Source organism: Athene cunicularia (genome assembly GCF_003259725.1).
Source record: "Athene cunicularia isolate RWA chromosome 7 unlocalized genomic scaffold, athCun1 chr7_part1, whole genome shotgun sequence".
NCBI lineage: Eukaryota > Metazoa > Chordata > Aves > Strigiformes > Strigidae > Athene > Athene cunicularia.
This window is the reverse complement of record NW_020799107.1, coordinates 21,903,208-21,923,731: the sequence shown is the minus strand read 5'-3', so window position 1 is coordinate 21,923,731 and position 20,524 is coordinate 21,903,208. Positions and strand designations below refer to the sequence as shown.

Here is a 20,524-nt window from a genome sequence, read left to right as displayed (position 1 = left end):
AGCCCAGGGTGGCTTCCTCAAGCCCAGGCAGGCAGGAGGGGGAAGGCAGATGCTGCAGCCCTTGGTCTTTCTGCACAGGCTAGCTCATGCCAGCCGTGGAGGTGCCACTCCTCCCCGGGAGCTGGACTGAGCCCAGCGCCATGCGATACCTCCCAGGACTTGCCAGACAGTGGGCGTTTGCAGCGCTAGACACAAGATTCTCCTTCCTGGTGCTCCTGGACTGAAAGGGACAAACCTGACTACGGGTGGCAGATGTGTGTTTTGGGTCCAGGTCTTTGTGTACCCACAGCCCACCAGGGAAAAGGTCCTCAAATCTCACCCCCTCCCATCCACTGCCCCCAGTCTGTCCTGAAAGTGAGTCATACTGATGCATAGCTTGTAAGGCTGGCTATTTCCACCCTAGAAGCAAGCATGATGGAGAACAAATTGTGTCCTGGCTTGTGACACACAGATATTTACGAGTGGTGGCCAAAACACTGAACCTCCTGGCTCACTCCCTTGTTTCTGGTATAGCTTTAAACATGATATCCAGGAAAACCCAATATTATTGTGATCCATCTGCTATCATCCTGTTCACAAGGGGACTAAATTCCTCTCTGCACGCACAAGCTTGGGAGCTCATTTTACAGTCATTTGCCATCACTTACTTAGGGAAGAACAGAGCCGTTATATTTTACTCCCCACCTCTTAGTGATTAGAAGTCACAGTATAGACCCCCAATAGTGTATTTAGCTGTGCTCCAAGCCATAAAAGCTTTTAAAGGCAGAATGAGAATATCTACAGGATGGGGAAGGCTGACATCATACATTCAGGGTTGGGGAGAGGGTATTTCCTCTTAGACCCCTCGATCAGCCCCATTATCACCATGATGGAGTACCAGGGTAACAGACCCTCATGTCTGAGGCTGCTGGACAGTAAAAGACAGCCATCCCATCTGCCTTGGGTTAGGAAACCAGATCCTGCTCCTGCTAACCCTGATGGGAAATTGTCTTAGCTTTCAGGACCTGAGGAACTGAGCACCATGCTGGGCAAGAGTGATCCCTTTTTTATGAAACCTAATGTAAACATGTTAATCATTTCATTTGCTTCATTTAGATGACCTAAAAATGTCATCCACAACATTTTAGAAAAACAGTAAATAACTGTTTACATTACTAAACCAGGCTCAGGTCTACCTGTCACCGTTTTTTCACTGCACACTGGAGGGGTTGCAAAGGGAGAGGGGGAGCAAGGAAGGTTGCAGGATCTGTGAACCTTTTTCACCTTGAAAGGTGTGACAGGATAAGCAGAAGGGAAGCAGGGAATGATTAGAAGAGAGGGAAGTCCATGTGGGAAGGAGCACTGACATTTGGCAACTCTGAGGTGCAGTTTGCGGGGTGCAGGTTCAGCTATGCCTGTTTGTGCCCCTTGCTGGGACTGGTGTGGGAAAGTGCAAAGGGTGATAAGGAACTGCGTGAGCATGTACTGCCAGCCAGGATGCAAAAGGGGAGGGATCAGGGCTTGGCACTGCTCCTCCGCTCCCCTTCCACACCAAGAGCGAGCCTGGTACAAGGACCACTGCTCTGTGCCTCTGGACTACTCTCATCTCAGTCACTGATGCTTTATTTTCTCAACAGCTTCACTCCTCAGCAGACAAGTGTGATCCCAGCACGAAAGAGGTAATGCAGAAACATCCCAGCTATACAGCTTCCCTGCCTCACTGCACACCAGGGTCTCTGCAGGGCTCCTGCAGAAGGGAGCAGGAATTAAAAGCAACAGCTTCCAGGAGAAGGCAGAGGAGAAAAGCTGTAGCTGGAGCCTGGACTCACATTGGCTTCTTGGACTTTGGAACGAATGACTCTATGAAATCTGAGCTTGTCTCTTCAAAGCAAAGAGATGTTCATAGATGTCCTACACCTCCTCAGGGACCCTGTCCCCCTTTTCTAATTGGGACTCTCCACCCCAGACAGTCCTGTCAGCTCCTGCAAGAGCTCAAGACTCAACTGCAGAGATGAATCCCCCAGTTCCTTCATTTTTGCAAATCCAGCAAAAAAACTAATTTATCATATTTTCTCCAGCCATGTGAAATATTATATCCTTGCGTGCAGCGCACAGCTATTTTTGCATACTGTGAAGCCCAATTCTGTCCACAGCAGGCATTCGTAAAACACTGCCACATGCACACACGCGCACATGCACTTCTGTACCAGCAGAAAAATAAACACCGGGGGCATATTAAAGGAATAAATCCTTTGTACAGCAAAGGAGAAGGACTCTCATTGCTGGCTGTACAGTGAGCTCAAGAATGGTCCATAGGCTGTGATACACATGAAGGATTTGCTGCACAGAGACCTCTACTAAAAGCTACATACACACAAAAGCAGGCCCAAAATGAGGTGCAGATCACAGCAATTAAAGATGGAAATTAAATCCCCACGCCAGTTTCTGTAGGTTTGTAGAAGATGGCTCTGCACAACATATTCTCCAGTGCTTCAAACAACAGCATTCTTACCAATTTCCTTTAGGGACTACTCTCCAAAGACCCTTTGAAGAGCCTACTTCTCAACACTTATTTTTGCAATTTTCTTTTGTAGAGTTACATCCCATCACTCAGATCAGACTAATCAGCATTTCTGCTTTGTCAACAACTAGTGGAGAAATGCTCCCTGGCTGCAAGTTTAATTCTCGGCTTGCTCAGTACCATCTTGCTCCCTTGAAACAACCAAGTGGGCTTTGGACTCAGGGCACCTGCCTTTTTTTTGTTGTTATCCAAGTCTATATCGGGGTTCATGTCAAGGGTGGAAAACCAGACTTAAAAAGGGAAGGGTGCTCTGGCTTCAACCATAACCCTCTCAACATATGGATGAAATACTCCTCCCTATATTTAACTCTTCCGTACTTCTGGGAAGAGTAATGTATTAAGCAGTTATATATAATATTCCTCCCTATTTCTGGCTGTGATGGGAGCTTGTCTCTAGGACCAGCAAGGGCAAGGACAGACTGAACTGGCTTTACCCTGAGGACGAATTGGGAGCTCAGGTCTGTTCCAGCTCTGTCCTCTCATAAATTCCCAATCTGTGCCCGTTGCAATACATCAAAGTGGTTAATGATTAACTGGGCCCTGCTATTTTTAAGCCTACTGGGAGGAGTTCTGAGAAAGGATGGGAAAAAAATATTGCCAGCGCGCAGTTCTGATGCGCAGTATATCTAGGGAGAAAATAACAACATCAGCAACAGCGTCACCCCAGTTGCGTGCTGGTGTCAGTGTTTCACCTGGCTGTTTTGTCTGTCATTTATCAGTGCTGGGAGCCCATCCACACACTGCTTCTAAGGTTGCAGCTGCTCACCCACCAGCAGGCAATCATGGGATGTGCTTCCCAGGCCTGTTCTTTTAAGTAAAGTATAGCAAATTTGCCCAGCCAGTCTCCTTTGAACACGGCAGAGCTGGGGATGATGGTGGCATTGGGCCGGCCAGGATGTGGTCTTCTGGGCTCTCCCAGCTCCAGCTGTGCTGACCTACGTCTGCTGCCTGGACTGCTCCCGAGCACCAGATCAGCTGGAAAAAGCCACGGTAGCAATATCCTGCTACCACAGCTATTAGTAAACGTTCTGAAAACCCATGCAAGCTGTACAGCAAATTGTGATAGCTGATGGTGATCTTAACACCTGCAGTTTTTCCTCAACTGTGTGTCTTCCCTGCTCAGGTGTGTAGTCTCAGTCATCAGCATCACCCACAGGACCAGTGCCCTGCACCAGAGCAGGGTAGTGAGAAGCTGAAAGTTGTCCACATCACAAGGGCTACCATCTCTCTCTGGGTATGCAGTGTTTTACGAATGCTCACGGGAGTAGCTGCATGCATGGATCTGACTGCTAGCATTTATCTGAGTTTGTCTTGTTTGGAAAAGGAAACCAAGAATATTTAATTTCAGGTCTTCAACTGAGTCTCCTAAATACACTTAAATCTTCACATTGAATTTAAATGCAATGGGAAGTTTTATTATGGCAAATAAACGCCAAATTATTTCTATGTTAGGAACATAATTACAGAGGAATTATGTCCAATGACAAAGAGAAACCCATTGTTAAAGAGCTGGTAAACTTCAATAAACATGTACTAATGATCACTCTGTCTTCACACACACTTAAAAGAACTGCCCCGCCATCCTTTTAGACTAAACACACACGTTACTATCAGCATCTCAAATGCTTCCCATGAGTACCTTCCTGCATGCAAGCACTGTGCTGGTCAGCAACAGATAACAGGGGACATGAAATAATTAGCTATGAATATACATGTATGTATATGGCATGAAACTCTCCAGCACTGGAGGAGATTGATGCAGAGTGTGTACCCAGACAGGAGTGGGCTTGTGTCTCCTGTGGTGTTGGGACAGCACAGGACACGGTTATGTACAAGGCTCTGTGGTGGGGTGGCATCTCCCCAGGCACCCTGGCAGCAATTTGCTGAGACCTTCCTTGGGGGAAGATTCCCCGACTGGGCAGCTCCCTAAAACCTGGGGAATCTATAGGAAAATCTCTGTGTGTGATTATAGAAAGACATCACCCAGACTCCTTGCAGGTCCCTTCCCAGCCCCAGGCGCCACCATTGCTGCCATGCCACCTCTGAGACCAGGACTGCCTCATTCCACAGCTCTCCTGCAAGACTGGGCAACCCTGCAGCATGCAGAGGCAAGGTGCTTGTGCCCTGGGGTGCAATGAGTACCCCCCACTCCAGCAGCAAGATAAAATGCAGCTCCATAAAGGACTGAAGAAAAATCCAGCTCTGAACAATTATTTCTGTTGCTCAGCCGTGGCTTTAAACCTGCGGCTGTCTGGATTAAATTTTTGGTCTGGGATCTTAGCCTGGCAGCTCCCTGGGGCAGGACCACACCTTTGCAGGGCTCTGGCATGGTAGAAGTGTGGGTCCCTCTCTGGGGCTGCTCATTCCCACGGCAGTACGAGTGAGCAGCCACAGCCGGGCACGGCAGCCTGGGGACTCTGAGATGGGTGCAGGGGGGGAACAGTTCTGTTTTTTCATGGTTTTCTGCAATCTTCGATGGGTATTAGCTGTTCTGGCAGCCGTGCGAATGGGGCACTTATCTCCGACAGGGCGATGACTAATCTAGCAACAAAACACAAGCATCCCTCTGCCTACAGGCTGGGTGCAAGTGAAAAGGCAGCTCGGCTTTAATGCACCCAGTGAAACACCACGCACCCCTCCGGGACCATCAGGCGTATTTTGGCGATGTCTGGAAACGTGGGTGGTGGTCAGGAGAGAGATATGTTTCATACAGTCCTGAGCTGAGACCCAATGTTTGTTCCAGAGCGAGTCCTGTCTGAAAAGCCACCACGTCTGCAGAGTCCTGATCCTCTGAAAACAGCACAAATTGCCTTTCCACCCACGGAGGCTGCTGCCGCGACACCTCCGAGGAGCACCAAGGCTGCCACGCTGCTCAGGCTTTTTCTGCACCTCTCTGATGAAAATATGAAAGGCTGCAGCCACAGCTGCGGGGAAGGCAGGGTGGGACCCGCTCTGCAGGAAAACTCATTGCACGGCTATCACAAGTGATGACTTTCTGGCTGAGCCATTGCTGCCCACAGCCTTCAGCTTTACTACGGCCAAGGAGAATTTCAAGTGACCTCTGCTCCTTCCCGTCTCCAGTGTTTTGTGCCTGTCATTGCTGCTGGGACAGATGGATGGATGGATGGATGGACAGACGGCGCCAGAGATGGCAGCTCAGAATCTGGGAGTAGGATGGTGAAGGGGGACGAAAGGGAGGCTTTCCTTTTTCTGACCCTGACCCCAATGAGGTCTCTTTGTTGCTGCAGAGCTAAGTGACCATCACCCCATCTGGCCTGCTCACCAGGGCATCAGTGAAGTTTGCCCATGTTTTAAGCCAAAAGATGTTTTTTTTTCCTTAAAGTGGATGACTTGAGAGGCTCACCTGTGTTGGAGGCAGACAGCAGCTAAAACCCCTGTGTCCCCATGCCAAACAATAGTGGAGGGATTTGGGGGAGAGGCATCTGGCCAGTCCCCATCTCAGAGCTGTGCTCTGGTCAGCAGAGCACAGGAAAGCCTCAGAAGGGCCCTGAGCTGCATCATGGCATTGGGTCTCCTCTTTACCAAATTGCCCTTCTCCTCCTCTGCCACCTCGGAGCGGGATGTTCAAAAGCAAGACCCCCACAGCACTGCCTGTGTGCTGTGGTGGGATCCCCACCACTTATTAACAAGGATGAGTGTCTCTTGGAAAAAGCCTGAGGGCAGCTCCATATTCCACCTTTCCCCCAGGGTAAGCAATGGTCCAATGGACTCAGCCAGGCAGGAGCAGCGACAAATCTCAGCAAATAGATCAGCTCTCAGCCCCACCAAGGAGAGAAAAAAGGATGTTTTTTTTCCCCCCTTTAATTACTCAAACCGTAAAGAGCTCTGCAGGGCAGGAGGGTGGGTGATAGACAAATGAAGACAAGGAATAAAAACTCAGGAAAAAAAGAGAGAAGGAGGAAGATGCTTGAGAAGTCCTCGGTGCAGAAGGCCCAGCACATTAGAGAGCAGCGTCGCTGCCTCCCTCAGACAGGAGCCTTCGCTGCGGTGACTCATCCTCAGAGCAGTCTGAACTGGTGGCTCTGCTGCACAGCTCTGCCCTCACTCCCTCACTGATTTCCAGGGGAAGGTGATTGAACGCAGCTCCACAGAGCCTAATGTGAGCTGTCAGGGAGCTGGGGCACATTTGCTCAATGCCTTGGAAACAGAAAAGCAAAGGAGGAATGTTGCAGAGTTTAATGTGAAATATTTGGACATGGCCCTACCCCTTCCCATTAAAAAAAAAAAAAAAAAAGGAGAAAAGGGCTTACTCTAGACAAGGGCTGTTTCAATATTTAGCTGATGGTAACTTGCTCATGTGTTTGCCCACAGGCAGGCACAATCCACCAGTTCTGGGTGCATCCCTGCCACCACTGGTAAAGGTCAAAGGGAGCCGGTACAGGTAGGACCAGAAACATCAATCTCCTCTAAGGGGAAGCACTTTCAAGGAGCAGAATGCACAGATTTTTGTGAGAAACAGAGAATCGCAGGGTATTTTTTGTGCAATGGGCCATGGAGGATTTTAACACCTGGTTTCAGGCCAGTGAAGGGTGAAAGGCAGAGAGGCCTATGATGTAAGTCCCACTCAGCTATGAAAGGGGGACAGCATGAAAAGGGATGCTGGGGGCTGGTTCTCACCTGGGACAGGTGAAGAGGGGAGAAGAGTCCCTAAGGGTCCCTTTAACTGAGAGGGAAGATGCTGAGCTCCGTCTCTGTGTGTGGGTCTTGCCAAACAGATGGGCCCTTCTGGGCGGACATTCCTCTGAATCCTGACTCATGTTGTCCTCAGAGCAAATAACACAGCAAGCACTGGGACCTGCAAGCAGTCCTACCACGCTGTTTCTGCCACCACTGAACCCAAGAAGCAGCCATGACTGATCCTGCACTGTGTCCAGCAGACTGGGCCATTCTGCATCCCGCAATACAGCAGAAGGGCTCTACTGACTTCAGAAAGGAGAAAATATGGGCCTTGACTTTCTGTAGGTGTTTCTCTCCAGCAGTTTGTGCCAGTGGTGTCCCTGGCTCCATTTCTCAGCAAAAATGGAAGTCCCACCACCCGTTTCTCTGCCACAGGGAAGCAGACACCAGGCTGTCCCGGCTGCGCACAGGCGTGCTGGCAGAGCCCAGCCACAGCCCTGCCGTACCGCTGCAAGCTCTTGCTCTGGCAGCTATCACACGGGCTTTTGGCCAGTGTCAGCTGTGCCACCAAAATATGAGTAGAAAAGGTTTGTGAAAACCTGTCCCACCAGAACAAATTCAAACCTTTCCTGAAATATGGAATAACAAAGGATGTTCAGGAATTACTTATCAATAGCCCAAGAAACAGAAAGCTTACAATATATAGATCACATTGAGATTTATTTGCTTTTCTCTCTACAGAAGGATTTCCACAAGAAAAATAACTTTACTTAGGTCTTCTAGAGCCTACTTCATCCTAATGTCATTGAACATGTTTTTGATTAGCTGATTTAAGTAATTCTTACTAAATGTTGCTCAGTTGCAAGGAATCAAAAGGCAAGCATCTCAAATATCACCTGCTGTGCCTCATCAGGTGTGATAATAGCACCAATTAAGTGAAGAGCCTTCAGTGAATAGAAATCACAGCGCTGCACATGTGAAATCAAGATACCTGAATACCCCTGAGCACTTGGGTGTTATGGAGCGAGTTCAGCTCCAGACTTGTCCTGAATACAAAATGGAGCTGTTTTAGCATCCCAGAGACTGTGTCCTAGTCTGTAGCTCTTGGGCTTTCACCCAAAGTATTGAGGCTTTAAATTTCTGGAGATTTACTGTAGACCACATCCATTTAGTGAGCTAGAACAATCTAGTCTCTTCTGAAAGAGAAATCCACTGTGTTTCACTTTGGTTCTTCTTAATTAAAAAATAAAAGTATTTCAGACAATACTTAGATTTATTCTGTGTGATACAAGAGTGAGCTCAATTTTGTTCGCTAGGATGCTGGGGTAAATCTGATGTGACTCCATGAAGCCAAACAGCTCTTCAGCGCAAATCAAGTGCCCTTAAGTTATGGCTTGTTGTAATAAATTTTCAACCAATTAAAGAGGTTTTCCATTAATTTTTTTTTTCTACTGAAAAAGCCTCAGCTAAATAGAATTCTTCTAAATATACTGCTTCATTTTCATGGAAAAAAAAAAAGATAGCAAGTATTCCTTATTATCTCTAATCCTTGGGGACCTTCACCTTTCTACTTCTTCAGTCCTCATCAGATCCATCAATGTGTATTTTAAAAGTTCAAAGTATAAAGTTAATGCTTTCAGCATGCAAGTACTATACAATACAATCCTTATCAGAGATGTGCTCATAATTCAGCAAATTGAACTTTGCAGCTACTTCCCTGGGAAGCTGTTCATAAAGATACTCAGCTAATGGCCATTTCAGAAAACATTTATGCCATCAGCCTCTAAGGAGCAGCCATGAAAAATCCACAGAAATGGATCCTGGTTTGACTCTCCAGCTGATAGATCCCACTTTTAAAGATAGTGAAACAAACAGAGCAATAGACTTTTCTTTTTTTTTTTTTTTTCTTTCCCCCCCAAGAATGCTGAAAAACCCTTCAACACAAGAGCTGAGAAAATCTTTATTCTGTAATATTTGCCTCATCTTCCCACTTTCTACATGAATGAGAAAATGTCCAGGTGCTGTTGGCAGCTTTACAGCTCTGAGATGCTCCTTCCAAAAGCGTAGCAACTGTTGAAGAGCTGCTTCATGTCAGTACCATCAGCTCATCAATAGAGGGGTGTGGAAAATGATGGTACCGCAGGATTTGGGGGTTCCTGTTTGCCACAGTACCCTCAAGTGACCTCCAGTCAGGATCAAGGGTAGCAGGGTGGGAAACTGGCGGAGCTGTGTGCATGTTCAGTAAATGGAAGCCAGTGATAAGGTGCAGACAGAAGCGCAGAGTACATCTCCAGTACTCAAAGGCAGCATGTCCCAGCTGGGAGCTGAGATGGGGATTTGGGAGGAGGGGTGTCTCCAACAAGTCTGGATGGGGAAGGTTATGCAGGAGCTTTTCCTGCTCCACCTGGGCTGGTCAAAACTGGCAGCTGAGAGATGGAAACCCTCCAAGGCCATCTTTGTCTCCAAAGATGTTTGTGTCTCTTGCCACGTGGGGTAGCACTGGGATGGGGGCAGCCACTGGCCTCAGGTGCAGCCAGGGTGAAGGCTGCTGCTGGGGCCAAGGGTAGCCTGGCATGGGGTTGAAAGCAGAAGTGGTGGAGGGGCAGTGAAGTGGGAGACAGCACATCACACACAGGGCTGCCGCAGCGGCTGGGGAGCTGTGATATAAAATAATGAGCATGGTTTGTTTACTTTTAGCTTCGGTAGCGCTGCAGGACTGAGCTGTTTCATTAAGACGTGGCCTGATCTGCTTTTCCTTTCTGCCTCCTGGACTCAAGGAGAAGAATACGCAATTACAAAGTTCACTCATGTAGAGCCCTTCAATTACTGGGTAACTCAGTTACGGCTTTTCCAAACGGTATGAGACTTGTGCAGTAGGACTTGACATCTGAAGTAATTCATTTTTCATCTGCCGATTAGCAGAAATTAAAATGGTTCTCAGAACATCCCAGTTTATGGGAGATCAAGTTCCTTATTACTACAGACTGTCTTAGTGGGGAAGGCATTTCTTTTTAACGTCTCAGGCAACCCTGTAAAGAGAGATGCTGAACAAAAATATACGAAGGAGGCAGCAGAGGGGAGCACAGAGGCCCTCAGGGACCGTGGACGGTGGTGCTCCAGAGCCTTTGCTTTCCAATCCTGCCATAAGGTCACTTAAATGTTTGGCAGAAAGACAAAATGCTTGCTGGCACAAACATATATTGGGGGCAGAGGCACCTCCTTTGGAAATGATGCAGTTACAGAGTAAGGCTGTTGCCTTTACTGGCAATGATCTAAATATCAGCCATAAATATAAAGTGTTTCTTCAGCAGGTATCTGCCGAGCTGGTGGGTGAAGTGGCAGCAGAGCAGCTGCCTGCAGGACGCACTCATGCAGCGATGATGGATGCTGCTCACAAACCCCAACAGGCCAAACCAACCACCCGCCAGTAATACTGGGAAAAGACCTGCAGGGCTGGGGCGGGAGGTGTCTGCAGGGCTGGCAACTCAGGCTGACGCCTGGGGGAGTCAAGGGGCTGCAGATTAGATGGGAGAGCCAGCAGCAGTGTGGAGCTGCTGGAGCAAGTGATGGGATAAGGAGGGGACAAAAGCAGGGAGCCTCAAATCACTTGGCCATGGCAAGAGTGGTCACATTGCCCCCTCACTTGCTTTCTACTTTCAAGGCATCCTGGGTGCTGGAAAAATAGGTGAAGACCCCTGGGGAAATGCTGGGATTAGGAGGTGGGTGAGTGCAGTCTTGCCAACTCTCAGCACCATCCTCCGCCCCCACTGTGGGAGCGTGGTCCAGAGCTCATAAACCCAGAGGCCCACTTAGTCGAAATGCAGCAAAAATAAACCATGGGAAAGGAGAACAGGCAGCCTAATCCCCAAATCCCTTTGCCTTGCATGACAACTTTCCAGCTGAGAGCAGCTCAAGAGGATAGATCCGAAGGTACTGGCGGCACTGGCTGCACTGTCCCCGGGGGAAGCTGCACAACATTAATTCTGATTTTTCAATGCTGCCCTGGCCAAAGGCCTCCTGTATAAGAAGCTGTATGAATCTATGTTTCAGTCTTTGCCTGCATGTACCTCCTGGTGCAAAGCCTTGTTGTGTTTTCCTACCCCAGCTGGGGAATCCAGCTTTCCCTTTTGCAGGAAGAGTATAAAACAGAGGAGAAAAGGTAGAAATGAATGCAAGAATAGCTGTAACATCAGTAAAGTGTGCTACAGAGGCCATTTTCTATCTTTTCTTTTGGTCTTCCTCTTGCACCAGAACAGTATCAGGGTTATTGTGTGTGTAAGAGTTAAATACACAGAGACATGTATATATAAGCAATGCCAGGGCTCTGAGGTTTGGCACTGTCAGTGTAAAGATATTAAGCATTACATAGGGCTGATTTATTATCTGACTCTGAAATAACCTTTTGAAGATATACTGATTGGCAATTTGCATATTAACAAATACATCAACACTGAGGCAATGTCAGATGTTGTGCACGGCTATGTTCCACTCCAGAGGTGGCTGAATTTTAAACAGTGGCCAAATAATTTGTATCCTTCAGCACAAAAGATGCCCTATTGAAATATGAATCATTACCCTTTCTGTTGTTGATCTTTATTGTGCTTTGTCAAATTGCTTCCCCTGCTCCATCCCCATGGGATTTGCTGTATCAGATACAAAACCTGCTTCTGCCATCTGAGATTCCTCCTACCACACCTGGATTAGGTTACTTAACTTGGTGAACCACATCTAGTCAGATAGGGCCATGACAGGTCTTCCAGCATCCTCCTTTAGCTAGGGGGTAGGCTGCCTTCCTCTGAAACAACACCTCTCCTCCATAACAACTTACAGTTCCCTTAGCAAGTTGTGTCTCCACACAGAAAGGATCAAGTGTCCGCTCCTAGCTGGCCTTTTCTTTTGCCTTGGTAATGAAGCTAAAGGCACAAGCAATGAAACTGGTGCTTGACCTGCTCTTGGGCAGTGTTGGAAATGAAAAGTTGGTGTACACCGACCCATGAGCTTCAGCCACTTGAGCTGCACAGAGACACTGTTCCACCACTGTCTCCAGTGGTGATGATTTTATTCTCTTTCTAATCTGTGGTCAGTTTTTAGGATGGGATTGTCCTTTACATCCACCCAGCTGCTCTACTCTACTTTCTGGTGCACCAAGCTAAGAGCAACATGGAAACGCGATGCTTAGCCAACCCACTTCCCTGATAATGACCCGTTGTCATCTGGCAGCACTAGTTACTCCTTCATTACTGATCATGCTGCAAGCAGCTGGGATGCGAAAGGGTCACCAGCTGGGCCATCAGAGAGAGAAGAGGAAAGAGAGATGCTGTTCTCACTGCTGTCATGGATGTCAAGTGGCCAGAGCTGGAAGTCCCAAGAGCTGAGATCTTTTAGTGTGGCACTCCTGGGCTTTGATATGCCAGGAATATTTTAAGAGTGTTTTGAAAGTTCCTAGGTTTTTTTCTTGCCTTTCCAGAACTGGGGTTAGTAGAAAGATGGGCACAGAAATAATCACTATTCACAGATGCGTACTACCTGGAAGAAGTCCCACTAATTGTTGAGATTTGTGTTCAGGGCAGGGTAGTGTGTAATCAGCTACTCATCTGCTCCTTGGTGCTGAACGCTGAGAAGTGTCTGCAGAGCCAAAAGCATTCAGGCAAGACTAAAGAAACTCATTACCCAGCCATCACCCTTCACGGAGATGCTCCAGGAATGGGAAATATCTGCATCAGCCACAGATGCTCCTTGTGAGCTGCAGTGCTCTGGGAAGCCCCGCTGTCTGAGGTCACCATGGGCAGAGCAGGTCCTGGCCCCGGCTCTCCCTCCTGCAGCTCAGCTGATGACATGCTGTTGGGTTTGGGGCAACCTCCACCTCGGGATCCTTGCTCTGTGTATCAGGGTAATGACTCTTACCCACCGCACACAGCCAACTGGAGACTTCATTGCTCTGCATTTGTCAAGGCCTTTAAGATCTTGAATAAACAAGGCTGTTGAAGAGCAAATGATTAAACATGGCTGGCCACCATTGTGCACAGACACTGATCTTCACTAGCATGCCCTTGCTGCTCTGGCAGTTGGAGTGTCCCTGACTTGAGCACTGGGGCAGTCCACATCTGCTCTGGAAGAAGATCCCATCCCTTGCGACAGCCCGGTCCATCCGCAGGGGTGTGTAAGTGGCAGGTGTCCTTCAGAGCCCCCTGCCAGTGTTACGTGAAAGCAAACTGAGCCTTTGAGGGAAAAGAGGTTGTTCTACTACTGCACACCCACCCAGTCTTCTCTTATTCACTACATTTACACACAGATTCCCCCAGTCTGACTTCTGTGTCCTTGCTGAAAGGAATGGGCAGTGGGAGGTGATTTTTTTAAACTTAATTTCCAAAACGAGTACCTCCAGCTACCATGCAAGCCTCTGCGAAGTACTGGTGGTCAGTGAGGTCCAGGGTTGGCTGAGGGGGTTGAGGTGCCTTGGCAGAGACACAGTACCTGCATCCATGGCTCCTGCCCAAGCCACGTCTGCCTTCATCTCTTGTATCCCTGCATTTCCACAGGCAGTACATTTCACTTGGAGATTTTTTCTGAGGGGCAGTGAGCAGGAAATGAAACCGGTGGTGCCTGCCGGCAAGGGTACTTGTAGTCATCCTGAGAAGCTGGAGGACTTCTGACAGTCCTAGGGCCTGGCAGGTAGAAAAGCTTCTTCTACATCCTCCAGATCTTCTCCTTCTTGTGCTTGGCCACCATCCCTGGGCTCTGTCAGCAGCCAGGAAAGCTAAGCAGGATCTCCAGGTGGAACTTGCCTCCTGGGCTTCAATGTCTAGAGCCTCCAGCAATTTTGCCCTCTGCTGCTGGGAACAGACCACAGGTTTTGAATTTTAAAATTTAATTTCTTTAATTTCTTTGGCGATGTCAGAGATGAAAGTCTGCCTGGTAACAGCACAGATGAATGTGAGCACACACGGTCTTGAAACATGCTCTGCTGCACTGCCATGTTTCAGGGCTGGCTGTATTGCAGAGAGCAGGGTGCCCAGGTCATTCGTGACCAGCTCGTATTCTGGTTAAATTCATTGCTTAATAGGAAAAAAATAATAATCCAACCCTGTGACTATTAGATTTGCCCACAGTTACAGAGGGGAGCTCCCCTCCCCCCTTACCTGATTAGACTGCAAGGAAACAGGGACATAAACTGAGAGTTTCCCCAAGGTGAGCCTGAAATACGGGCACGTTTGTCACCGCAGGAATGATTTTATTTGCACAGCCTGCAGGTAACTCGGGCATGTGAAGGCACCGTGTAGCGCTTGGGCTGAAGCACACGAAAGGGAAGGCAGAGGGGAAGCGGTCACCTCGGCATAATGTGATGAAAGGGAGCGAGGTGTGAAACTGCAAAGGAAACAGAGACACGAGAGCTGTGGTGCGAGGAGTAAACACGGGCTGGCAGCGTGCGCCGAGCCCTGCCCGTGCTGCCAGCACACTGGCCGCAGTCGATAGCGGTGCTGGCTGTGCAGAAACAGCCAGGCAGCAACCTGGGGAAGTGGTTTTCCCTATGAGGCGGGGATAAACAGCTGCTAGGACTGAATGTGTTAAAAGTCAGGCTGCCCCGAGACTGCCAGCAGATCCAGTACTGCCTTGACCTGGGTGATGCTCTGGGCCTTGTGATTTCAGGCAGGGGGACCTCAGGGCTGATTACTTGCTCACTGCCCTGGGGTACCAGCCCTTCAGAACAGGGCTCTGCACTGTCCCCAGCTTTGTACAGACCCTTACACATTGTCTTCCAGAAGCAAACCCAGTATTTTCCCCACACTAACTACGAAACAAGCTCAGATACACAAAGGCAGTCACTCAAACCTGTCTATCTGACTCTGCCATAATCTTTCCTTTCCTCCTTGGCTGCTCTTTACATGACCTCTCTACATACACTGATTTATTCTTTTTCATCCCAGACTGTCAGGAGGAGATGGCAATAGACAGCTGCTTACACTATGTCATGTCCACCTGCACTGTTCTCTCAGGAGAAACATCATATGACACAACCATGAAAGATGATGGGAGCAATATCTTGGGACAGACACTGGGAGCAAGCCGTGCTATTATGCATCAGCAGTGTAAATGTACCCAGGCTTTTTGCACATCGATACTCATTTATGGAGATTATCACACATAGAAAAGATTCCTTGTTCCCACTGGGCAGTGGCAGGAGCATCCTAAATTGCCCTGGAACACAAAACAATCCTATTACAGCCTTTCTTTTAAAGTATTAATATTGAATTAAAACTAAAAGCATCTCAGCTAAAATAGAAAGCATTACCAGGAGCCCAACTTTCTAAAATAAAACCCAGGGAGAACCTAGGGCTTCTCTGACTCAGTCCTCCTCAGCAGGGACCACACAACATCACAACCTACCTGCAACTCTGCATCTCTTCAAAAGGCATCCCAAGACTTTTCCTACCCAAGCCTTCTCTTTAACCTGGTGATTGAAGACACCTGTGGAAAGCCATTAGGCTCATCTCCACAGTCCTGTTCCTTGCTATCAGACACACTTGAGCATCCCATGTACACCTTTTAAGAGCAGAAAGTAAGGCTGCTGTAGGGTTAGGATAAGGCAGTGGGGTCTTCTCTTGAGGAGGCTGAGGCTACAGCTACCTGCCCAGGAACACTCCCAGGATTCCCAGAACTGTATCCTCTATAGCTGAGTTACTTATTAGATCAGCTGTGAGGAAGGTACTTTTAGGCTTCCCTTAAAGCAGAGAGGTGGCTGGGCATAGGTTTACTAAGGGTCATGCAGCAATCTTGGAAGCTTCTGCTGGCTCTGTGGTGCTGCTGCTGGTACTTGGGTGGCTGTGTACTTGGCCAGCTCTGCTAATCTGGCTGACAAACAACCTGGGAAAAACTGAAGTCTTTGATGGGGCCAGGGAAGGGATAGATACATAGAAGGGAACCTGTCCTTAGAAGCAGGGTGGTAGGATGCTGTGCTGCCTCTTAGGCAGCAATGTTACTGCCTTGATTTGGCTTCAGTGGGTTGTGATATGTTGCTGTGAGTTGTGCAGGATTGGTTTCCCTGGTAGAGTGATAAGGTGATAATGCACCTCCCTCCTAGGAGGATTAGCTCACTGGTCTTGTGGTCCCATGCAGAGCAGGGTAGCAACAATTTTTCTCAGCCTCCCCTTCCCTTGTCTCCTCTCCTTGTCTCTGGGAATGCAGTGCCTGCATGTGCTCTATGAGCTCATTCCTAGGCATGAATTTTAAGTGTTTAGCAACAAAATACAAACTAAATTTATTCCGAAATCAGAACTATTGTCATGGGGAAGAATAAAAAAGTCACCTGATAGACTTTGGTGACCAGGAAACACCTAAGCCTGCCCTCTCATCAATCCATCAATGTTTCTTGGGTACAAAATCTCAAGAACAGATTAATGGCTGAATGTAAGCAGGGAGTTGGCATGAGGTTTTTAACCTGAAACTAAACACATACTGTCTTTAAGTTTCTTTGATTTAGAAGCTCCTCACAGTTCTCCAGTCCCTAGAGGAGACTTTCTGCTCTGCACAGTGAAGGACTAGAAAATGGGAGTGCTATAGATATAAAGGATGGTAAATTACATTTACCTCATTCTTGCTGTGTTTTAGGCTTGTCCCCTCTCACATGAACCTGAATAGAGACATCCAGTCAATGGGGAGGGAATATTTTTCACCAGAGAGAGGCAATCCAGTTCTGATTTTTTTTTTCTTCCCTGATCTTAGAGAGTTTGAGATGATCTTGGGGCTAAAAGTAATTTTTCTGTCCACAAACCACTGTTTCTCTGAGGTTTAAGGCCCTCAAATAATGGGGCTGCCCACCCCTAGTTTTGGTTGGTGCTCAGCTCTCTAACCTCCTCTCCCACACATACCCCTACCTCCCAGGGCTGCACATTCTCACCTCTTTTTGTACAACCAGATTAATCCAGAGCCTCTGTATCTGGCCTGTAATTAACACAGGTTTTTCTGTGGTTCAGGGCAGTTTCTCACCTGTATCAGCTCATGATGAAAGCTATTACTGCTCTCTCCAATGCTGTGAGCTAAGGGACTGCACGGAGAACTACATCTCCCTGGCCTACCCCCAGGCTCACAGAAACATGTTGTTGCAACCCAGCAGCCTTTCAGGAAGGCATTCACTTCTTTTCAGTGATTTTGCTATAATCCTGTGCTTTTGTGACTTGTGAAGCAGTTGTTGGCAGTGCTGACACTGCTGCCTGCACTACTGTGAACCTACTATGAGCCATCACTCATCTCTGACATGTCATCTCGGACTCTGCATACACAGGCAGCAGTCTCTGGGACCATCACAATCTACCTTTAACAATTTTCAAGTATGACAGGATAAGATATTGTGAAAATGAAGACCAAGACTCTTGGGAACAATTCTGAAATCTGTACCCCAAAGACCCCCAGTTTCTCTGCCTAATTTTATGTTTTCCTTTACACTTCAAGAAAACTATCTTAGCCTGTATTATCTGAGACAAGCACTGCCAGCAGCAGGCTGGAGATGCTGTTGAGGTCTTTGGGATGCTTTTCCTCAGGGCAAATAATTCCCCACCCCCTATTCTCCTGAACGGCTCGTTAGATCCTATTTAGGTGGAAACAGTACTTCTTTCACTTGGGAGATACTCAGAGCTGTCTGCCAGGCAAGTGCTATCTACCTGGAACTATTTTGGAAGATGCTTTTCCACAATTCAACAGTAATTGTAATAAGATCACCCAGGTGTATTAGCAAACTGGGAGCTTTGAGTGATAATATTAAATGAGCAATAAGCTGTTTACCAATTTGAGATTTACCTGTTCCCTCTACGAGTGTGAGTTTGGAGGTGGTTGCTTTTGGTGATAGTGGCTGATTTGAGGATTGCTTGTCCTGATTCAGATTCACAAAACCCAGAGCAGGGTTTAGCACAGGGGAATACCCATACCAGAAGTCAGCAAAAAGGCAGGAGAGGGACAGGTACCCCATTGTGCATATGGCCTGCTGAAAGCTGCAAGGTCAGAGAGGGAGGTGATTATTTAGCAAAGTTCAAGGAGCAGCAATGGGAGAAAGTAAACAAAAATCCCCCACACGACAAGGGTCCACCTTAGCCTGGATGATACTCTTCTGGGCTGTGAGGGGTCTTGCCCTTGCATTGACTTTGTTCTAGCCTTCATGTGTCACGAGCCACAATGTTTCTGCTATTCTGTGGACGCCTTTTTCTGGATTGCTTCTGTATTAGGAATAACACACCTTTATCCTTGTAGCCAGGGGAAAAAAGCCTAAAAACATTCAAAAGAGGCTCTTCCAGAAAGAGCATGACTGGGTTTGACTTCAGAGGAAGGAGTTTCTCTGGTGCAGAAATTTTTGTTGCCTTGCACTGTAGCTTGATGTTATCTCCTTAGGCCAAGAACTGTGAGCCTCTAGCCCAACCCCAGTGAGAGCAGACCACGGGAAGCAGATCTGAGCTATGGGAAGAGGTCCATGGGCTGGTGGCCAGCCACACATCTTCCCTTGCTAATGGAGGTAAATGCCTTTACATTAAAAAATTGAAGCCTGCTTTCAACAGACAGATATAAGACTGAAAAGACTGCTTCAGCAGCCAGTTCCAGCCTCTTGTTATTGCATGTCATATACATTTGCTCACAAACGTGCTCTGCACCATTATACAATCAGTTCAATTTAATGCCCCAACTTCTTCTGAAAACCTCCTCCAAAACCTCCCTACTTTGTCACTTAGAAACTTGCTTATGATTTTCGCTCTAAATTAATTCCAGCTCTATCTGTATTAAATACTCCTGCTTCAAAATATTTTGGGGCCTTAAACAGCTCTTTTTCCTTCCCCAGAGCTTCCCCTCTCTTGTGTATTTACAGGGATAAATTGGGTCCCCTGTCAGCTGTTTCTTTTTCCTGGACTCACAAGCTCCCACTCGTGAGACCACCTTGCTGTGGTAATGTGTGTAGCCTGTTTCTGTGCTGCTTCTGGGTTGAAAGCCTCTTCTATAAGCACGAGCCATCTGCTCCTCATGCTATCCTAGCCCAGCCCTTCTTGTAGCCAGACGCAGAGGTATCAGTATTGCACAGGAGCTGGTGGGGAGACTGTTTTCCACAGTGTTGCAGGATCACGTTTGTCTTTTTCAGTCTGGAAGCACCCTGGTCATTCAAAATCACCATATGTTCAATGACAACACCAAGGTCTTTCTCTGCATTACAGACGCACAGATACCAGGCTTCCTCAAGGAGATCAGTTGCCTTCTATCTGTTGTTCTTAATTTTTCTAAAGTGGAGATGATGGACACAAGGAAACATACACCCTTCTGCTTCTGACGTGTGCAGGATGTTACAGCAGCAAGTGTAGGAATACTATTTGTACCAGATGCTGATATTGGAGCCTTCTGAGACCAGCCTATTGGAGGTGGAAGCCTCACAGGTTTATCAAATTTCTAGTATTTGTGCATTAGGGACTGAGAGATTTAACAAGGGGATGACACACCTTTGGCATTGCTCTACACTAGATCAGCTCCAGATGTGCCCAGGTCTTGTCTAGGACTAAGCCCTGTGTTGCTCCCTTGCATCCTACCCACTTCACCAGCAGCACATGGATCTGAGCTACTCCTAAAGCCAAAGGGGCTTCAAATAACAGAAACTCCTGGCTACAGAAAAGCCAAAAAATATTGGAGGAAAAGCATGAAGGGGCACAGCAGGGAAAGCCCAGATGAGCTGAAGATTTTCTTCAGCAAAGCAGAAGCCCTCGGTGTCCCTCTTGTCTGCATTTCCCTCAGAGACCTGGGGCACAGCAAGCACTTTCACGCAGTGAAGCTCTAAGCTGTGGAGCTGGGAGGGGGAGGATTGCCCCACCGGCAGCAGTGCTGGGAGGACTTCCACTTCTCTTTAATGTCAAAATTCCTTTGTTTCCTGCTCATCAGTTCAAATGCTGCATTGTCCAAACAATTCATTAAAAAAGAGAATTAAACAAACAGCTCCTTCCATTTTCCACAATAATTAGTTTATTCCTGGGAAACCTTTTTTTTGTGCACTGTAATTTAATGGGCATAAGACAAATGTACTGATTAACTATTTGTTTCTAAATTTACCCGGTGCAACAAAGGGGTGCTTAACCTTGCAATGTGGGGTTTTGAATGACATTTACTTTTGAGAGGCAGGTCAGGATAGAAGGTCAAATAAGGACCCATCCTGGGGAAACCTGCTGCCCTGTTCCTCTATGCCTCTCCGGCCGTTCCTGCATGTGAGGCAAAGCACTGAACTGGAGGCAGAGGTTCAGACCTTTAAAATACACCTGGTGCCATCAGTACAAGGCAGCTCTCCCAGGTGTGCTCAGGCTGGCTGTGGCAATC

At 47.6% G+C, this 20,524-nt stretch overlaps 1 protein-coding gene across 1 annotated transcript in view; it reads right to left on the bottom strand.

The window, feature by feature from the left end:
* MARCH4 (membrane associated ring-CH-type finger 4) overlaps positions 1–20,524 on the bottom strand; it is a 95,265-nt gene that overhangs the window by 36,579 nt on the left and 38,162 nt on the right. The window lies entirely within an intron of this gene.